Raw genomic sequence first — 20,932 nt, 5'->3', positions numbered from 1 at the left:
GGGGGAATAAATTTGGGATATCATTAAGGCTGGTGGACTCCTCAGTGATAACATAAATTCCAAGCTGTCCCTGCTGAAAACCATGAGCCTGTAAAGGAGTGGGTTTTAATTTTTTTTTTCCTCTGAAATAATCCACATTTGTAGCTCATGCTCACATCGGGAAAAATTTAATAGCTTCGGGTTGATGCCAGTGACGGTATTGAGCAACTTGGCAAAGACCCCTGGAAAAAAGCCAAAGCCTTTAAAAATAACAGCACCACCAATAATAATGCAAGATTCCAATTAAACTGCTGTGCCACTGCATGGGAGCAATCCACTGGCCACGGGCTACTGGGAATTTAGGGAGCAACTGGTTGGTGTGCTCTGATTTATTCAGCAGATCAGCTGCAGTCACTCCGGGACTGAACACCAAGTTCTCTGCTTGCCCTCAAGTGAAATTATTATTGAGGTCAGCAGAGGTATAGAGATCCAGGCCAAGTGGGAATCTGGCACAGCAGTTCCCAGTACTACGGCTACATTTTCCATGACTTTTTAATTTTTTTTTATTATTTTTTTTTCAGCAGAGAGTGCAAGTTTCAAGGAGAAAATGCTGCTTTCTGTGAAAAAGGAATGACTCAGCACATCGGAGGCAGACAGAAAGAAAGACAGATAATATAGGGGAAATCAGATGTGTCAGCCTTGGCTGACAGGGACTGGAACATTTCTCTGTCCTAAATCAGTCGAATTTTTGTCAGTTTGAAACAAACACGATGAGCTGACACTGATGAGCTGTTTATTGTGGAAGCCAAGGAGTCTCCAGCTCTTTCCTTGCTCTGGATTTTCAGGTGAATTCTCTCAGCATTCCATTAAAGATTCTGCCTCTTTTTTCTTGCCCCAGGCAGCTTTTCCTTCTTTTCCTTGCTCATGTATATCCCAAAATAAAGGGATAAAAAATTAGTTTGTTCCTGTGCCTTTTGTCCAGACCTGGTGTAGGACTGGAGCTCCAAATCCTCAGGGCTGGGGTGGGAATTGAAGCCTAAAGTTTTGGTGACAAAAAAATTATTCTTTAGCATATCAGGATCATCTCCTCCAGCCAGTCCCTAAATCCCACTGGTTTATCAGTCAGGAGCAAATTCTCCAAGGGGTTTGTCCAGAAGAACAGCGACACTCCAGCCACCAGATGGGCCAAGCCCTAGGTCAGCAAGGAAGATGTTTGTGGAAGTAGGAACCAATGGGAAATAAATTTTAATACTTTAATTTTTTTTACATGTTTAAAAATATTTGACCCAATCAAGGATAAGTTTTTCATTTAGTTCTTCATGGGAATGTAGTGGACCTGAATATGGGGGATAATCAAATTTTTTGGGGTGTGGTTCCCTAGAGGTGAAACTGAATTTTTTGGGGTTGTTTGGGGATGGAGGAACAGAGGATGCTAAAACACCCAAAGTTTGGGTTTCCCCTTTTTTAACACATCCAAGCCTGACCTATTCTCTCTAAACCTCTACAACCAGTTCCAAACTTGGAATTCTGGGAATACAAAAATAGGGCGGGTGAATCCCAACCAGAACATCCAATATATGTATGGGATTAGCAAATATTGAAATGTGCCATCTGCTTTTTGTCTTTGGCCCTGATGTTTTTATCCCTGCATGATTTTGCAACTTGAATTTGTAACTATTGGCAGAAGGAAGGTGGATGAGGGATGGCAGGAAAAATTCATCTCTGTAAAACTTTTATAACCTTGTTAGCAATGCTATTAAAAATGTTCTCCAAGTAGTTATCAAGGTGTTTTGCTTCCTGAAATTTGGATTTATTGAAACTTCGTGACAAAAATAGTTTGGAGAAGTGAAATTAATCACTGCATTTATTAAAAAGAAAAACAGCTCCCCCCCCAGAAAAAGCAAAGCAAAGAATTGTGTGAAAATATAGAAAAGAATTAAAAATAATCTATATTGAGGCCTGGGAAATGTTGGTATTTCTTCAAGAATGGTTTAAAAAATCTCCTTACAACACAAACAAGGTTTTGCTAAATGTTTAACTAAAACACCTTTTGATTTCAGGCTTCTGAAAGCTTTCAGCAGGTTTTCTGGGGGATCTGGAACCAGGACAATTCTGCAGGAGGGACTGTTTTTATAATATATTTGGGCCTGGGAAATAGAAATCTCCAAATCATGTGAGCTCATGTGGATTTCTCCTGTGGATTCCTGACCCACCTTTCAGTGCAGCTAAGCCAACTTTTCATCTGGTCTGTATCAATGTCACAGAGGCACCTCCAGCTTCTACCTGAACCAAAATACTCGCCCTCTAAAATGCAGATTAATCATGGGGAGGTGCATTAGTTGGCTACTGGTGCTTCCCAAGGAGTTCTGTGCATTTACAAGCTCAGCACGAGGATTTATTGCCTTATTTTCCCGGTCCTTTTTCTTTCCATTATCTCAGCGCCTTGCCCAAGTGACCCTCTGATGGTGATACACATAAATACAGCCCAGACATGCCCAGCCCGTGATTAAATACCCTGATAATTCTGAGGCCCTCCAAGATATAGGATTTCACACTATCACAAATCCTGCTGCAGCCAACCAGTAGCCACAATCAATTACTGGGGGCGGCCGCGCTCGCGTTCCTCCTCCGGAGTTTCTTGATTAGGTGCCAGCAGCGTTCAGCAGCGCTGCTTTCCAACGGGGAAAAGAGCAAACTCCCTCAGAGATATCCTCAGAAAGGCTCTGCCTGCAGGAGGGGCAGTGGCACAGCCCTGACCGAGGGGTGTCCCAACAAACGGTTAACCCCAAAGCCATCGCGCGTCCTGCTGACGGGGCTGAGGGAGCAAACTTGGACAAAGCACCCAAGTGACTGACTGGGAGCCACGGCCAGTTCCAAGAACACTCCGGGACCAGAAAGCTTTGGCTGGGTAGGATTTCAAGGTCTTGTCCACAAGGATCCACAATTAAAATTTCTCGTGCTAAAGTTTCACGGTGAAATGAAAACCCTGAGATTCCAACGCTTCCCCGCTCTCCTCCCCCTTCCAAACACCGCTCACAATGCTCGGTGGAAGGAAAAGAAAACCTCCAGTATTTTGGCAATTGGCTCTGCCCTCTTTTACATATTTCAACTCCATCTTTTTGGAAGAGCTGTAAATCTTTCCTCCTGTTTTTTTCCCCCCCCTCCTTGTTCTGTCTTCAGCCTGCTTGGCCGTGTAATTGCAGTGTTCATGTTACTTGCATGCATAGGAAATGATGTTTAAAGGGAAGGGAACTAAAGGTTTTTCTCCTCCTTTCTCTCCTCAACTTTATGGATTCACTGATGAGTGCTGGGAAGTGATAATTGGCTTGTACCAGCAATTATGTGGCTAACAGGGTCGGGGAAGGGAGCATTTTCCTGTGCTGGGCACAGCTGAGGCCACACCTCAGATCTTGGGGTCACTTTGGGATCTCTCATGAGCAGAAGGACATTGAGGGCCTGGAGCATGTCCAGGGAAGGGAATGGAGCTGGGGAAGGGGCTGGAGGACAAGAAGGGAGCTGGGAAGGGGCTCAGCCTGGAGCAAAGGAGGCTCAGGGGGGACCCTGTGGCTCTGCACAGCTCCTGACAGGAGGGGACAGCCGGAGGGAAAGGGCTCTGCTCCAGGGAACAGGGACAGGAGGAGAGGAAATGACCTCAAGCTGTGCCAGGACAGGTTTAGATTGGAAATTAGGAAAGTTTTTATGGAAAGTGTTGTCAAACATTATAGGAAGCTGCCCGTGGCCAGCAGAAAAAGAAGACAATTTATTGTAATTTATTCACAACATCATTATTATAATTCCAGAGGGACTGGGAGCCCTTTGGGAGCATCCTCTGCAGTAGGGCAGCCAGCGCTTCTTTGCTCTGCAGGTGGGAAAACCAAATTATGGATCACAAGTCAAGGCTGCAAATGGCTCACGGCTGGGAATTCCAAAGGACTCCAGAAGGTGAAGGTCAGTTCTCCCTACAAGGTGACCTCAATCCTTGCCCCTTATTTGTCAGTTTATTTAAATTATTCCTCTCCCTTCCTTGGAGATGCGCAGGGGGACTCTACAGGAAAACCCTGTGTAGGTTATGAGTATCAAGGAATGTTTTTAAAGTTCTATGGCTACTCACATTCAGGATCTGTGGGTCCAAAAAATTCAGGAAAAAACCCCATGCCATATTTTCAGAATAAAATATTTTTTCCCTCCCATTTATCAGGTGAACAAATTTGAATCCTCTCAAAACATGATGGGATTTAAAGCTGATTTTGGCCTTTTTGTATAAGACATTTAGGCAAGAGCTACTGATCAAATTCCTTGTTTTATTTCATTTAAATGTTTAACAAGGAAGATTTTTTTTTCCCTGCAGAGATGTTCCAGTCTCCACGAAACTTTCAGTGGGAAACTCTTCTGCAGTGGAGAATGAAGTGACCAAATAGAGAGAATGAGTCATGTCCCCTCTCGTGTACAAGCTGGGGTCAACACAACCCCATGGGATGCAGCAGAACCAACTTCAAATCCCTCACCGGCACAGCTTGGACTTGTTCTGCAAAAAATTCCTTTCTGCACCCCCAGAGCAGCGAATCCCTGTCAGCTGTAGCCCAAATATTCCCCAAATTCCCCCTCAACCTGCTGTGGTGGTTCTGCTGCTGTGCTTTGGGGAGGGTTCAAACAGGTCCTTTCGTAAGCGCCTTCACTCCCACGTTATCCATCTGTGGGAAGCTCATTCCATGGCCTCATCCCTCGCTGGCAACTTTGGGGAGGTTTCTGGCCAGCTCCGTGATGAAGTGGTGGATCCAAGGTGTTTGGATTTGCCCTTGGCCCCGGCTTCCCTGTGACGTCCTCTCCGCTTCCAAATTAATGTGCAATTTGGGAGGGTGAGAGAGCCTCCAGCTGCCAGGGGCTGTGGGGATGGGATAATTATCCTGAAGAAACTCCCGACAAGCCAGAGCTGGAAACTGTGGCCTCGATGGAAAGGAAAATCATTGTAGCCGTGTAAACATGTGCTGATGCCCTTCAGGACTGGCCTGTTTTTAACCTATTTTTAAGCTTGTTTAGCTTTGAAATTTGCTTTGGATTTTTGGGGCAGAAGCTCGGGGTGCAGCAGAGGGGAACCTGTCCGTGTGTTTTGTGGAATGAAATATCAAATAAATGGAATGAGGAGGAAGTGATAAGGAGAAATCAGATCATAGTAAAATGACACTTTATCTGTGACAATCAGATTAATTGGGAAAATTAATGTGACTGTTTGATTGGAGCCTTGCTGTAACTCCCTGTTTATATGCAAGGTCTGATGAGTTGAAGAACCAGATCCATTTTGAGTCTCTTTCTGGACAATTGAATTGGAATCCTGGATGTCAGATATGCAGATAAACAATCATCTCTTTCCTCTTGTTTTGAATTAAAAGGTCAATAACACCCAAGATTAATTGAGGGGTACAGAACATGATGATATTGAGTACCTATAAAGCAGATGAAATCCATCAGCTTGGAAGAGGAGGGAATTTTCCTGTTGGTTTCCCCACTGAGACAAAGGCTGCAGTTCAATTTCAACCTTTTGTTGAAACCAGAGAATTCACATGTGGTGACAAAAGGACAGGAAGTAGTCCCAGATGGAGCAAAGAAAATCAACCTCCAAAAATAAATTAACTTCATCCTCAAAATCAACCAACCTGACCTTGAAAAACAAGAACAATTTGTCTGGCCTGATGGTCCTGGTGGGTCCCTTCCAACGCACAATATTCTACAATTCCAGAACCTGAGATCTTTGTTTCAGTCTCTTTAAAATCACTCTCACCAATGGCCTCTAGCACTGAATTAATCTCATCTTTTAATGGAATCCTGCAATAGATCCAAGGATTCATCCCCCCAAAAAAAAAAAAAATCCTAGTGGGGATAAAGGGAATATTAAGGGAGCTGAGGACACAAATATCAAGATTTTAGTGTGAATTGAGATAAATTTCTTCTTTTGCCAAGAATGTACCAGTTTCTGCTTTTATTTCATCTTTCCCATCCTTCAAGAATGGTTTCCAGAGCTCCAGAATTAAAGGAAAGAGCTGATGTTGACAACCTTGTCCTTTGCTTTGGACCAAATTCCACGCCAGTCACAGCAGAGCTTTACCTAATCGGGATTCCTCTCGCATCAGCCACATCTGGTGTTTTCCATCCTGCTTCCCTCTGGGTGGGGTTTATTCCCAGAGGAGCATAATCAGGACTTTCCAGCCTCATTTTCCAGCTGCTTTTTGGCCTTTCAGTTTAGAAGGGCTCAAAATTCTTCTTTATCAGAGCTTCCTCTTGTTTGCTGCCACTGCCCAAGGTGACAGGTCTTTCAGGTCACCCTAATACTGATTTGACTTCCCAAAATTCATGTTGCCTTTCCCATAACCTTCTTCTCTTAATTCCCAGCGATCATTTGGTCTGAATTTGCAAACATGACTTTATTTGGCTGATGTCAAGTGCAAGAACCCTTCACCACACACAGGAGGGAAAATCATGAATCCTCTGCAGAGTGAATATGCAGGTCCATTGATTGCTTTGCCTTAACTTTTAATTTTCCTTAATTCTTATAACTCCTCAACAAACTGTTGATGGGCCTGCTCAATGAAATGAAGAGAGTAAATATGCTAAAAAATGTAAATGTTTTTAAAAAAAAAGTAAATGTTTTCAAAAAAATATAAATGTTTTCAAAATCCAATGCACGCGTGCAGGCAGAAATTAGGTTGCAGTGTTTTAGTGGGGGACGTGTCTCTCTCTGCTGTAAAAATGTGCTTTTTGTAAGCATTTTTCCTCATTTTGCTCATTTATTCAGACGCCCAGCACTGGGGGAGGGAGCACCGCATTTGCAGCATTACAATTCTGTCCAAAATCAAATGTCAGGCTGTATCTGTCAACCTTCATTTCGCACGAACCCGGCGTTGCAAGGAGAGATTTCTGCTCAGGATTTGTGGCTTGGCTGCTTTTCAGCCCATCAGGAGTGAGGAGGAACCCTCAGCACTGGCCTCAAACGGGGTTTAAACCCCCTCAAGGACCCAAGCTGTGACAGATAAACCCTTCTGTGTGGTCACAACGGTGTGGTTGAGGGCACTTTCTGGGAGGAAAGCTAAGCTGCCATGTGGGCACGGTTTGTATTCCCAGCAGAGCTGATTCCTTAATCCCCTTCTGCAGTTATGTGATTCCAGGACTCCTGTGCCTTACCTGGGACGGCAGCTACACCTGAGCCAGGTCTAAGCACGCCACAGGCTCGGTCCAAGGCAGAAATCACATCTCCCTTCTAAGGTTTCACTCTTTGTATGGCTGGCATGGAGAACCCCTCAGGAACGGAGCCAATTGTCGTATTACATGTGCTGTTTGTCCAGGAGGAATTTTCTTTGCTTTCTCCTCTTTCTCTAGGAAGTAGCCACAAATGTCCAGTGTAGGGTTACTGGGCCCACGCAAAAAAAAATTATCAGATTTTAGCAGCTATTCCTGGAATTACAATATTGTTTTGTCTTTTTTTTTTTTTGAACAGAAATGGCAGCAGCTCAGGTGTCAATTTTCACATCAGGGGCTGTGTTCTTTTCCCCAGGAGTTCAAATTTTACAAAGATGACAGAATTTACAGGGAAAGGTTTGGATGGTGGAGGATCAATTTTTTCTTTTTTTCTTGGTGATAGAGCTGAATATTTCTTTCTAAAAATCAAAGTTCAGTAATGATTCTGGTTCTTTTTTGGGGAAAAAAAAGGTTCTCCCACAAGTGTGAGCTGGAGGAAGAGATCAGGACAGACTGAGGATATTGTCAGTGTCTGTGAGGTGTTTCATGGAGAGTGAAGGCACAGAGCAGATGGGCCTCAGTTTTTCCTCACCATCTCAGGAAAAGAAAAGTTTACAGAGCCCCCAAAATACCTTTCATTGCTGTGCCATTTCTTGCCTTAACTTTTAATTTTCCTTAATTTAATTAATTTAATTTTCCTTAATTTAATCCTTTAACATACTGTTGATGGGCCTGCCCAATGTAATGAAGAAATTAAATAAATAACGCTAAAGGCGTTTCAAGGGTGAGATGTTTCAAGGGTGGCACTTTTGGCTGATTCCAGGATTCTACACAACCCCAGAAAATCAAATAAAATAAAATAAAATCAAATCAAAACCTCCTCTGCTTTACCCATCTTTGTAAAGAGTGTGAAATGAGAGATATTGGTTTTATTGTGGCTCACCCTTACATTTCAGATCAAATGAAGACGACACAAAGACACATGTTGACTTTTTGGAATGAGTCCAGAGCAGGTCCAGGAGTTGCCCCAAGGGTTGGAGTCCCTTCAGCTCTGGAGCCAGTCTGAGAGAGCTGGGAATGCTCACCTGGGCAAAGGAAGGCTTGAAGGAGAGCTCAGAGTCCCTTCCAGGGCATGAAGGGGCTCCAGGAGAGCTGGAGAGGGACTGGGGACAGGGATGGAGGGACAGGACAAGGTGGAATAACTTTAAATTGAAGGAGAGTAGGTTTAGATTAATTATTAGGCATTTTTCCCTGTGAGGGTGGGGAGACTCTGGTAGAGGGTGCCCAGAGCAGCTGTGGCTGCCCCTGGATCCCTGGATTGTCCAAGGACGGGTTGGATGGGGCTTGGAGCACCCTGGGATGGTGGCAGGGGTGGAAGAGTATCCCACTGCCATGGTAGCCCTGATTCTTCCATAGATTTCCATGTCAATATTGGCAAAACAGCCTAATAAAGAGATGGCTTTACCCCTGTGAATGAAAATTCTTTTAAGACAGCTCAGGAATATTTCTGAAATGCAATTTTTGCTGTTGGCTCGATTACTCTGCTTCTGGCATGTTCAGTTTGCATTGTCACACACAGGTCACTTGAATTCATCCCTTCAGCTCCTGCCCCAAAGCTGAGATGTCCTGAGGAGGAGGGTGTTGGCTTTCACTGCCCACACAGCCAAAAAAGCAGGAGAAACACCTGCAGCAGAGGTGAGAGCTGCCTCTGCTGAGGCCTCTTCCTCTCCAGAGGGGTTAGAACAGGACCTGAAGATGGAAAAGCTCCCAATGGAGCACCCTGAGGTTAAACTGGGATCAAACTGGGATCAAGCTGGCCCGTTTGGCACGGAGCAATCCACACTTTGGGAAATGGGAGGGAGCATGGACACAAACAATGCCCTTTGGTTTCGGGAGTAATCTCAGTGCTCTGCAGCTGGGACAGACTCCAACTGTGCGAGCTGCCCTGGTCTGTTGATTGCTGGTTTCAGTTTTTTCTCTCTTGAGCATTTTCCCCCTTCTTTTCCTTCCCACTCCGAGTGAATCTCAGCAAATGTGACAACCCCAACACGCCCCAGCCTCACTACCCCTCCTGGTCTGATGGAAATGCCTGCCACTGCTGCTGGTACCAGCACTGAAAAAAGAACTGGCTCCTGTTCAAGTCCTTCTCCTTTCCAAATGTTTAGGGATTTGGAGCCCATACATACAATTACTGTGTGCTTCTCGGGAAGAGAAAATAGCCAGCAGCTGTTCAGTGTCTGATCAATTATGAGTTGAGGAAGAGGAGTGGAAGGGGTGGGGGGGGCTGTTGGTCAGAAATCTGCACACAATTAGGAAACAATGCTGGGAATGGGTGCTTGGGAGGTGTGGGAAGGACAGACACCCTGCGAGCGAGCGCTGAGGCCGACAGGTCTGCAGTGCTCTGCTCAACGGGGAGAGAAAATTGCCTGTTATACAGGTTGTAGGAGAATTCTCTATGGATTTGGCAAGGTGGGGAGGAAGAGCAGCCAATGCTGGTGTGGGAACATGGACAATGGAGAGGGATGCTGGGGAGAGGGGGTTTTGGAGCAGATCTGCCCCAGCCAAGCTCTGCTTTGATGGCAGCTTCGACACCCAACTCCATATTGGAGACACAAATAAATGTGGGCAGCTCGGTCTGCAAGACAATTCCTGCCCCCACACAGGTGCTGTGTGTCATCTGGGAAGGGGAAGACACACAGGGCTGGCAAATATTGTAAAGTACCTTCAAATAAATATTGTAAAGTACCTTCAAATACTTATTCCTTAGAAGTTTTGAAAGGGACTTTGAAAGAGCATTAAATTCAGAGACTGGAAGGTTTTCCAAAGTGCAGTAGACTCCCACCCTTGTACAAAGAAATTCAGCCCGAAATCTCCATTTCATTTGGGATAAAGAAAATATTTTGTCTCGTATTTTATCTGAGGTGACTCGAGATGATAAAGAGGTGATAGATCCTTCACTTATCAGCATTACCCAGCATCACATCATGGAATCAGGAATGGTTTGGGTTGGAAGGGACCTTAAGGATCATCCAGTTCCACTCCTGCCATGGGCAGGGACAACTTCCACTGTCCCAGTTTGCTCCAAACCCCTTCCAACCTGGCCTTGGACACTTCCAGGGATCCAGGGGCAGCCATAGCTGCTCTGGGCACCCTTTTCCAATTTATATTCCCTTTAACCCACAAGTCATGGTGTGAGCAGCCTGCCCTGACTCAGATCATGACTGAATGTGTGTTTGGATGATGCTCACCTTTACCTGAGATCCTGGGGGCACCTCTTCCATGGACAATCTGTGTCTGAGAGCCAAAGGACTGTTGAACAGCATTTTATATCACAGAAATTTGGGATGAAACTGGAGGGAGCTGTTTGTTGGTGACTAAATGAGCCCATAAACCAAATTTTTACAGAGAATGTGGGCTCATCTTGAGTATGTCCAAAATTTTGATGTATTCTAAAGCATATCCTGCCCATTTTTGACTGAATCTCAGCAATGTCCTAGAAACTAAAGCTGTTTCCCCAGAATCCCAATCCCAGCATAGCTGGGATTGGAAGGGACTTTTGGAGAACATCTAGGCCAACCCTCATCCTAAAGCAAATTCACCTGGTTCCACGGGATCGTGTCCACTTGTGTTTTGACTCTCCAGAGGAGACTCCCCAATGTTTCTGTTCCAGCCTGTCCCAATGCTCTTCACCCTCCAAGTAAAGAAATTTTCCCTCATATTTGGATCAGACTTTGTGCAGCAATCAGTGATAAAATGAGCACAGGCATTTGCATCCAGTTCCAGTGAATGAGGATAAATGCAAACCATTGGTACCTTAAGGGCAAAAATGAAAACGTTTTCAAAATTAGTCATTTCTTGGGAAAAGGCTGGGTAAAACCTGACGGTTGAAAATGTGTCAGCGTGTGGTTAGGGGCACTGAGATCTCTATAGCTGATGGATTTAATTGCATCCAGCATCCAGAAACGTGATTCCAGAGTCACATGAAGCTGCAGAAAGACGGAATCTGTCCCTCCTTCCCACAGCAACAGAGGCATTTGGTAAGTTCTGCTCAGCAGTGTCATCACCATGGATACATTAAATGTTTGTGTTGTGACACGTGGAATTTTACCTGAAGTCTCCATTCCCTTGCAATTACATAAGATTATTTATCTTCATTAAGATTATTCATCTTAATTATATATAAAGTGCTTTTGATCAGGAACACCTGAAAACGTGACCAAAAACACTTTGAGGGCTTCAGAAAAAGAGATTTGTACGGCCCTAAAATAGATTTATTATCTCACCTAACTACAGTAATATAAAATTTAGATGTTTAGTCAACAGAACTCTCTGCATCACATATATTCAGTGGAAAAAGCTAAAAAGTATTAATCTGAACCTAAAATACATGGGAAGAACCTTCCTCTGGACATCCCAGCCTTTCCATTGTCTGGAGACTTGCAGATGGTTGGTTTTGAGTAGACATCCAACCCTCCGATGGATCAGGTTAGGTGAGAATCCACCTGAATTCCAATCTAATTTCTTCCCAGGCTCTTGGTGGTGGAATTCATCCCCAAGATGAGGAGGAAATCTGCTGAACCAGATGTCTCCTCGGGCTACGTGAGAGCTCCAACGCATTTTCCCCCGGAGCCCCGGCCTGGTGCTGAGCTCAGTGCAATAAAACGGGTCGGGCACGGGTTTTTTAGATTAGAGCTGCAATTGAATTCAAGCTGATTTCCCAGAACACTGATAGCCCTCCTGGCTCTGCCAAGTCAAATTCAAAGGTCGTGGCTCTCGGTGCCATTCTGATTAAACCCACACTGTTCTAATGAGCAGGGATCCCCAAACACTCAGGGAGCTCCAGCCACTCATGGAATTTTGTCCTGGTTTCATCATGACAACACAAAGGGGAGTCGAAGATAATTTTCTGTGTTTCGGGCCTAAATAATGTGTCTGTCGGAGAAGATTTGTTTCAAAATACTTTTTTTTTTTTTTTTTTTTTGCAGAGATTTCAACTTTTCAAAACTAACTTATGATATATTTTGGCTGAAGATGTGGTGGTAGACTCAATCAGCCTGACCAAAAAATTCTCAATTCTTTTATGCAGATGTTTCTTAGGAAAATAAAGTTGGGATTTACATAAAGGCAAGTGAGTTAATTTCTTAACTTTTGTTATTGAAGTTGCAAATAAATTATTTTAGCAACTTGATTCAGAAACATGCAATATCTATTTCTTCGACACTTTTTTTTGAAAGCTGATCTATCAAAGAATGAAAAAAATCCATGCCAAGTTTTTTGGGTAGCCCAGTGAGAAAAAAACACCTCTGGAAGATGATTCTTCCCAAATTCCAGTAGTTATCTAACATAACTAAAGAGAATCATCTCTTGGAGATGTGCTTGTCTCCAGTGACTTTTCAGGAACTCTGTGCCCAGACCACACAATGGGTTGACAAAAATCACATGTTGTTGATGAAATGCTCTTAACATGAATAAAATATTTTTCTTCCAGTGTTTTTGGGGCTGATATCCTGTGATTGCTTCCTTAGGGAAATTATAAAAAAATGCCAAACCTTCTTCTCTGGTTGGTCAGATCCCAGATTTTCATCCCAGTCATATTCTGTTTAAATTATTTCCCTGAGATATGTGAACCTTAGACAGGTGAAATCTTCTCTTCTCACCTGAACATGAAGATATTTATCAGCCATGCCAGATTTACAGCTCAGGCAGAAAACACCCAAAGCTTTCAAATTCAGATCTTTTCTGGCTGATCCTTTTTTCCCACAGGAGAGGTTTGGGATGTGTTTGGCTACAGTTGCTATCCAAAACCCATTTGATTAATTAAAATTACCCCTGTAGCTTAATTTACTTTGCACACCACTTCAGGAATTTTGCCATTTCCTCTTCCTGTCCTTGTGCTCTCCAGCAGATACTTTCACCAGGTTCTTCTTTGTCTTCCATTATTTCCAACTTTAAAGAGAAAATTCCTACATCAAACAATGATTTGGATAAGATAATTTGGATAAAAATGACAGGATAAGAAAAGTTTTGTGTACCAAGGATAACATCTGGGACTGCAGGCAAACCTTGTAGAAAATTGTGGATTTTTTGTTTCAAACCATAGAAACTTCATGTTCCTACTTAATTCTTGAGATTTCCTCTCCATCAGAGAATTCCCATCAATGCAGCTCCCATGGTTCTTGTCCCAATGGATCTTCTTCACTGAGCTTTCACCACCAATTTCTGCTTGAAAATATTTCTGCAGCTTGTTTCCTCTGCAAAATGCCTTTTTCCTTCCAAAAGAAATTAAAGATGTAGCAACAATGAATTCAGAATATTGTAGGACGTGCCCGAGCGGAATTAATTTTTTGTTTCATTATTTTATGTAAAACACATGAGGCAAAATTCCATTTCCTTGGATCACAGGAAATCCTTTGTGTTTTGAAGCAGAAACATTTCTGTCAGAATAGGCTGAATTTTGGAAAACAAGCGAACATTGATTTGTCTTCCCTGCCAAAGAGATGCAACTTCTGGCATCTTTGGCAAAAATTTCAACCTTTTTTTCTTCTAAACAATTTTTTCTTGTTTTTCCTCATTTCTGCTCTTGGAATGGTTTTGGAATGAACTTCCCAGTGCCAGTGGAACTCCTGAAGTGCTCCTCATTGGAGAGTTGGTCAGACCTCAGTGGGAATTCATTGGAATCTTTACTAAGGAAGACAAGAAGGGAGCAGCTTCAAACACATCCGTGTGGAATTACGAATTGAGAATGTGCTTGTCTGAGATAAAACCTTTCTTCCAATAAATCCTTTATTCCAATAAATGCAATATTCCAATGAAAGCTCTGCTCCCAACATTCCCTCCTTTGATCAGCTGGGGCATTGCAGGAGAAGGCAGAGGAATTGTCAATGCTGGTCCCGTGGAAAAACGGATGAGAGCATGGATTGTGGTCCTCTGACCTCCTTTGGAAGCGATCCCTCATTCCTCCTTCCCACCACACCGCCTGGGCTTCAGGGTTGCTCTGCACTGAGTGACTTCCCAGCTGTGAGAGCTCAGCACTGATGTGTCCAGGCCAGAGCAGGGAACTTGAGGGGAAAAATAAAGGCACTGGAAAAAAAGCAAAACACCTCTGGAATTACCCGCGCCACATCCCGGAGCGGCGGCGGTTGGGTCTGGTAGGGAAAAGTGTCACCTTCCAGCCAAATTCTGACTCAGCCTGGCCCCGTCTTTGTGTGCCAAACCCAATCAGATCAAACCTGAAATTGCTGAAATTGGGGAAGCGTGGGGATATTCCAGCCAGGATCACTCTGGATAACCATAACACCCCCCCAGTATTGGAGATTTCCAGTCTAGGTATGTTGGGACCCAGCAATGGCCTCAGAGTTGATGGGGAATGGCTCAAGGATGGAGAAGGTCAGTGCTAGAAAATGAAATAAGGATTGTTCAAAGAAAAAGAAATAAGGATTGTTCAAAGCTGTGTTTTTCCCTTCACAGCTGGATTAAAACCTTAGACCGAATGTAAGTCTGAAATCTCCCCAAAAACAGGACCCTGGAGTTAATTTTAGGCAGGTTTGTAGGGTGTGCTTCCTCAGCAGAAAGTTTTAGTGTGAGCAGAACTCATGGGAAAAGTAGAATTCACCCCTGGGAGCAATTATCCATTTATGTATAAGTGTTAATGAACCAGGTGATGCCACCTTTTAATTTGAGCCATGCAGGTGTCAATGTCCATATTCTCACCAAAGCAAAGTATTCCAAGATTTCTATATAATTTTAGAAATTCTTTATTTCACCCAGAGCTTTGCAGCTTTCTTCCCTCTTTATAACCAAAAAAAAAAAATTTTCTCACTTTTTTTTCTGTAGCAAAGTACATATTTTACAAACTTTTTTCCAAAGTGAGGAAGCTCAATTAGGATTGTTTCTTTTAAACTCCCTCCACTTTCAGATTATTGATACTGAGGAGACAATTTTTTGACCTACTCTGCCTAAAAAATTTCAATTTGGCTTGGTCAGAAGAACCAGGTGAAGGCAGAGCACATGAAAACCAGAACCTTTCCAATTTGTGGTTTTAAGACAAACTTGGAATGGCCATAACGTAAATCCAGGGAATTTTTGCTGGTGGAATTGTAATCTGAAAAGAAAATTGACGTATGGAAATCATATTACCGCTGTCTTTCACATTTCTCAACGCTCTTTTATTTCAGAGTTTTTAACTCTTGACCTCATGGCAAATTTATCCCTCATTTAATACTTAAGATGTTTAGACCATTAGGTAAAAACAGCATTGTTATTTAGGTTACGTGTTGGAAGTCACAGTGCCTGGAAAGAATTCCACTTTGTGGTTTCCAGGCTGACTCCAGAAAATTAGAATTACAGCAAGGCCGTCCATGGAGTTCAATTTAAAACAAAAATCCCAACCCCAAATCCAGACTGAACCAAACCTTAACAGTGCAAAGGTTTCCAAATTTTTGCTTCACTTCATCAACATTTGTTATTTCCTAAAGGGGACCAGACAGGTTAATTGTGCAAAATATATGTGGATACACGGATATTTCACACATAAATGTGTGTGCAAGTCCATGCCTGTGTATTTATTAATTTTTTTTTTCCTGTTCTTCTTCATATCAGACTTCACCACATGGCACTAAAGCCATCGTTTAATGTGGAATTCTGAAGCGAATGGAATGTGGAGAATGAGCTCTTGCTTTCCTATGGGTCACCAGGCTCCCCTTTAGCTGCTGGGGGAGCACCAAACCTATAAACAGGTCTGTGACCATAGAAACCCCCTGATCAACTTTTCAATTTCATCACAGTAAAATAATTGGCTTAATTTTTTTTTTTTTCTGTACATTAGACAGGAAAAATGCCTGACACGTGTGTTCAGATTTATATCTTGTCCAAACCAAGGTATTAGGGTTCAGAATTTGGATGGAACTCACAAATCAGGTCATTTCTCCTGGTGGGAAAGGCCAATTTTTCTCTCCATCCAGGCTTTAGGATCTTATTGAGATACAAGTAGAATTCAGAACAAAAATCTCTTTTATCAGTGAAGTTTTCCACCCATTCCTGTTTTAGGACTGCATTCACAGATTTGCTTCCCACTCTCACTGGATTTTTCCCATTCACTTTCCCAGCTCTCCATACACAGATTGTGCCCTGATCCAGCTGAGTTTGGAGGATATTTTTCATTAATCCAGCTGTAATTTCCCTTTGCACAACTTGTGACTGCTCATCCTCATGCTGCACCTCTGAGTAGCTGCATCCCCATCACCAACCTCATTTCTGCAATGGAAATCTGACTCAAATAAGGCCAGAATTGCTAAACCCAAGCTTTTTGGGGATTATTTGATTTGCTTTGTCAGTATTTAATAGAAATAACTTCCTTCTCCCCCCCTTGCTTCTGTCACAGCTACCAGAGGCTTTTTATACCCCTTGACACTTCTGCCTTCATATTTGGTACATCACAAGAGACGCACCAAGATAAAATAGGAATATGATCCACTCTCCATCAAAAAAAAAAAAAACAACCTCAAATCCGATTTTTCACTGCTGTCCCTAGAATGAATCCTTTTTACCAGCTGTCGTTTTGCTCCCAGTTTCTTAACCCCCACCCAATCCTCCATCTATCCCAAATTTGATGATGTTCCAGCTTCCATGCCTTGCTCAAAGATAGTCTTCCTATTTAACACAAAAATACAACTGCTTGTCTTCCAGCTTCATCAAGATATTCATATTTCTGCCTCCTTTTTTATTTTCATGCTTATTATTCACACAATCATCTCCTTTCTTCCGCAACTGAATATTCAGCCTTACTTCTGATGCCTCAAAGAAGAAAATAAGTTTCGGTTAAACAAGGTCATTGGAAGTTGGTCTAAATGTCATGGAGATCTCCACTGATCTCTGCAGGCTCGGGGTTAAAGTTCACATTTAGAACTCTCATGATAACGCATTGATCAACATTTCTTTAGGCTCATTATCACCCCAGACCCGATCAGTTCTTTATTATCATTAATACCGGTTGTTCAACAGCGGTGCTACGTGACCACAGACAAGATCCAGGTCCTGGAGCGACCCAAGGAAAAGCAGAGCAAGGGGCAGACTTTGCCCTGGAGAGGTTAGAACGGAGCAGAGGGCTCAGACAATGAAACAGTGACCTTTTTCCAGCGCTGGCAAAACCAACTTTACAGCCAGGGCTTTGTCTGACTCCCTGTGTACCTTGAATGTGCCCTGGAATATCAGAGCTCAGAGCTGTGGCTCCTACAGAAATCCTCATTTATTATTTACATAAATAAAGAGGCACCAGTTGAAAAACTTGATGCCAGTAGAAATTCACACGAGGTTCCAGTTGGAAAACTTGATGCCAGTAGAAATTCCATGCTCATTTCAAGCATATCTGCCACTAACACACTGACTAAAGAGAGCAGGCCCTTGGATCTTTTATAGCCCATGGGTATTATGCTCAAGCACAGCATGATTAGGGAATATCCATAGATTTGTCCAATTTTCTACTTTGGAATGGGATGGAGTGCATCCGCTGCCACAAATATTTCTGACATGAACTCTACTGGCGACCAAGAGAGACCAGAATGGCCAATTTCAATGGAGATGTCCAAATTAAATATGTGATGAACACAACATCCCCTTCCTTGGGATCTGCTTGGAGTCCCAGCTTTCCATTGGTGCTGGAATTTGCCACCACAAATCCAGAGCTGCCCAGGAAAGCAGCACCAATGTGGCCCTCTCTTTGCTCTGGAGACAAAATTTCCTCCCTGGTGATCGTGTTGCAAACAAGTTCTGCCTCAGAGACTCGGGGCACAAAGAACAAAAAGGGATTTGAGCAGCCAGGTGGTGGGAGAAGGGAAGTGGAGGGAGGAGGGGGCTGGAGTGGCAAAGTGCAGAAACAGTTTTAAATATTTGGAATCTGCAATTGTATTTCCCCCTCCTTCCCCTCCCAGAGCTTCTTTTTTTTTTTTTTTTTGAGCCCAGATTAACTATTCCCCCTACAATGCTTTTTCATAAAGGGATCAAGCCCATTGTTTATAGAATTTGCTAATAACAGCCTCAGTCTCTCTGTCACAGCAGAGTGATTCAATTACAAGACTGGACAATAAAAGCTCAATAAAGAAACTCAAATCCTTATTAAATTCTTTTTTTTAATTATTATTAAAAAAAAAAAAAAAAACCTGAGCAGGCTAGGATTGCCAGATTGGGAATTTGCGTGGAGCAGAAGAATGATATGATCTCTCTGAGTAGCACGGCGCAAATTAAAAGAGGTTTAGCGTTAAGTGCTCATGGCACAAAAGCAATTTTAAGTACCTGCAATCAGCTTAGGGTGGCTAAGCCTAAATATGTACAAATCGTGTAATGGGCAATATCCCTGGCAGTACCACGCAGAGCTCCCGCTGCTGGGTGCCCCGGCCCTTCCCCAGGGTCCCTGGGGGTGGCAGGGGGAGTGGGCGTGTGTGGGACAGCCTCTGTGTGCCTTGTGGGCCACCTAGTGTCCTGCTGGCGACTGCAGGGTTTGCCTCTCATTGCTGGTGGGACAGCATGGAAAGCAAAAAAAAAAACCCAAAAAAATCCCAATTCAATCACCTCTGTTGGCACAAAATGGGACAAAGAGAGCCAGGGTTTGGTGCACCTCATTTTTGTCTGCTGCTTCGCTTGAGGACTCCTCCATAGAATTTGGTCTCTATTGAAACCCCTCTTCCATTGGGAAATCCATTATTTCCCTTGTTGGCATCTCCATTTCTTGTTACCTCTGCTACACGGAATTTAGGATTTTGGGGGCGTTGGGGGTTTTGTTGTTGATTTTTCCAGCCTGGCAGAATGAGGTTGTAGGTTTATGGAATGGTTTGGGTTGGAAGAAACCTTAAAATTCATCTTGGGACACCTTCCACTGTCCCAGGCTGCTCCAAGCCCCAATGTCCAACCCGGCCTCGGACACTTCCAGGGATCCAGAGGCTGCCATAACTTCTCTGGGAAAGCTCTGCCAGGGCCTCCCCACCCTCCCAGCCAGGAATTCCTTCCCAATATCGCTCTCTAAATCTCCTCTCTTTCACTCCAAAGCCATTCCCTGTGTCCTGTCCCTCCATCCCTTGTCCCCAGTCGCTCCCCACCTCTCTTGGAGCCCCTTTAGGCACTGGAAGGGGCTCTAAGTTCTCCCTGGAGCTTCTCTTCTCAAGCCAAAGAACATTTTTCAAAGTCCAACAACCTCTCCATCGTGAGGAATTTGTGTCCTGTAGAAGCCCTGAGAGCCAGTGACTCAGACCCATCCTAATCTCAGTTTTTTGGTAAACAGTGGAATTTTCTGGCTTTCCCATTGCAGTGTGGGATTTCCAGGCTTTCTGAATTCTTCCAGCCACTCTTGGATTCGTTTCCATCCCACCCTCAGATCCCTGCTTTGCCACCTGCAGGGCAGTAAAACCTGATTTATGGCAGAGGACAAGGAATTTCCAGGGGAAGATTTTGTGCATTTGAGGTGTGTGAGACGACTCCTGCTTTTAGCTGCTTTTCTGGCATCCAGTAAGGAACTGCCCTTACAGGACCATTCCATCATCCTAAGACTTTTTTCCAAGGTCTGTACTGACAGGAAAAGGGTCAGGAGTCAAAAACTGGGAGAGGTTGGGTTTAAATTAGGCATTGAAAAGAAGAATTATTTTTATGATGAGGATGGTGAGGCACTGGAAGAGGTTGTCCAGAAAAGTTGTGGATTACGATCAAGTTTTGAACAACTTGGTCTAGCAAAAAATGTCCCTGTCTATGGCAGAAGGGTTGGACTTGATGATATTTCAAAGTCCCAAATCATTCTGTGATTCTATAATTAAAACAAAACAAAACAAATAAACATAAAATACAACATTGGGGACTGGTCCCAGCTGGATCCAGCACTGGATGAGGAAGCAGTGCCAGGCAGAGGACAGCAAAGCTGGAGAGCCCTGCCTGATAATATAAATAATGAGGAGAACATGACACGGCTGCTGGTCTTTGGGAGGGAGATCATCACCCAAAATTTACTCTGTTGCCACAGACCCCTCCGTGGGATTCATCCATCCTTAGCTAATTGCCCAAAATAGATGGGATGAGTGCCCTCCTGAGTGACCTTTCCCTGATAAAAGCAGGAAACCTGGCTTAAAGCAGGGGCTTACATCTGAAATGGCTTCAGTTAAGGGAGATTAATTCTCCCCTCAGCACTCGGCTGAGTTAATCAGCACGGCCCTGGCTGGCGGCTCTGTGAAGACATGTGGAGCATTCGCCCCGTTTTTGGGGGGTGATTTATGGTTGCTGGGATAAACTGTGCTCCCAGGAGGAATAAAGGAGCTCATCAGAGAGGTGCTCCAGTGAGTTTCTTAAAGAATTGAGCAGGATGAACACAGGCTTTAAATTCTTTGGAAGAGAGGCCCAGAGATTTGTCAAGAGCTGCATTTGGGTCCTGCCTTGGTCACACTGTGAAATTTTGGATGTCCCCAGTTTTTAGGGATAAAATGGGGTGTTCATTCCTGATGGAACAAAAAAGTGAAGTCTTTGCCCTTCAGGATGAGGAATGACCTGAACTTCTTATTTTCTCTCCTAATTTAAGAAATGTTTAGAAAGAACGGTAACGGTGAGGCAAAGGTAGGATTTTACCCCCATTACATAAATATAAACTACACAGGGTTTAAATTCTTTGGAACAGAGGCCCAGAGATTTCTCAAAAGCTGCACTTGGGTCCTGCCTTTGTCAGGCTGTGAAATTTTGGGTGTCCCCGGTTTTTAGGGAT

Source organism: Zonotrichia albicollis, chromosome 1 (assembly GCF_047830755.1).
Source record: "Zonotrichia albicollis isolate bZonAlb1 chromosome 1, bZonAlb1.hap1, whole genome shotgun sequence".
In the NCBI taxonomy this organism is placed as follows: Eukaryota; Metazoa; Chordata; class Aves; order Passeriformes; family Passerellidae; genus Zonotrichia; species Zonotrichia albicollis.
Note: the sequence above shows the minus strand (reverse complement) of the source record.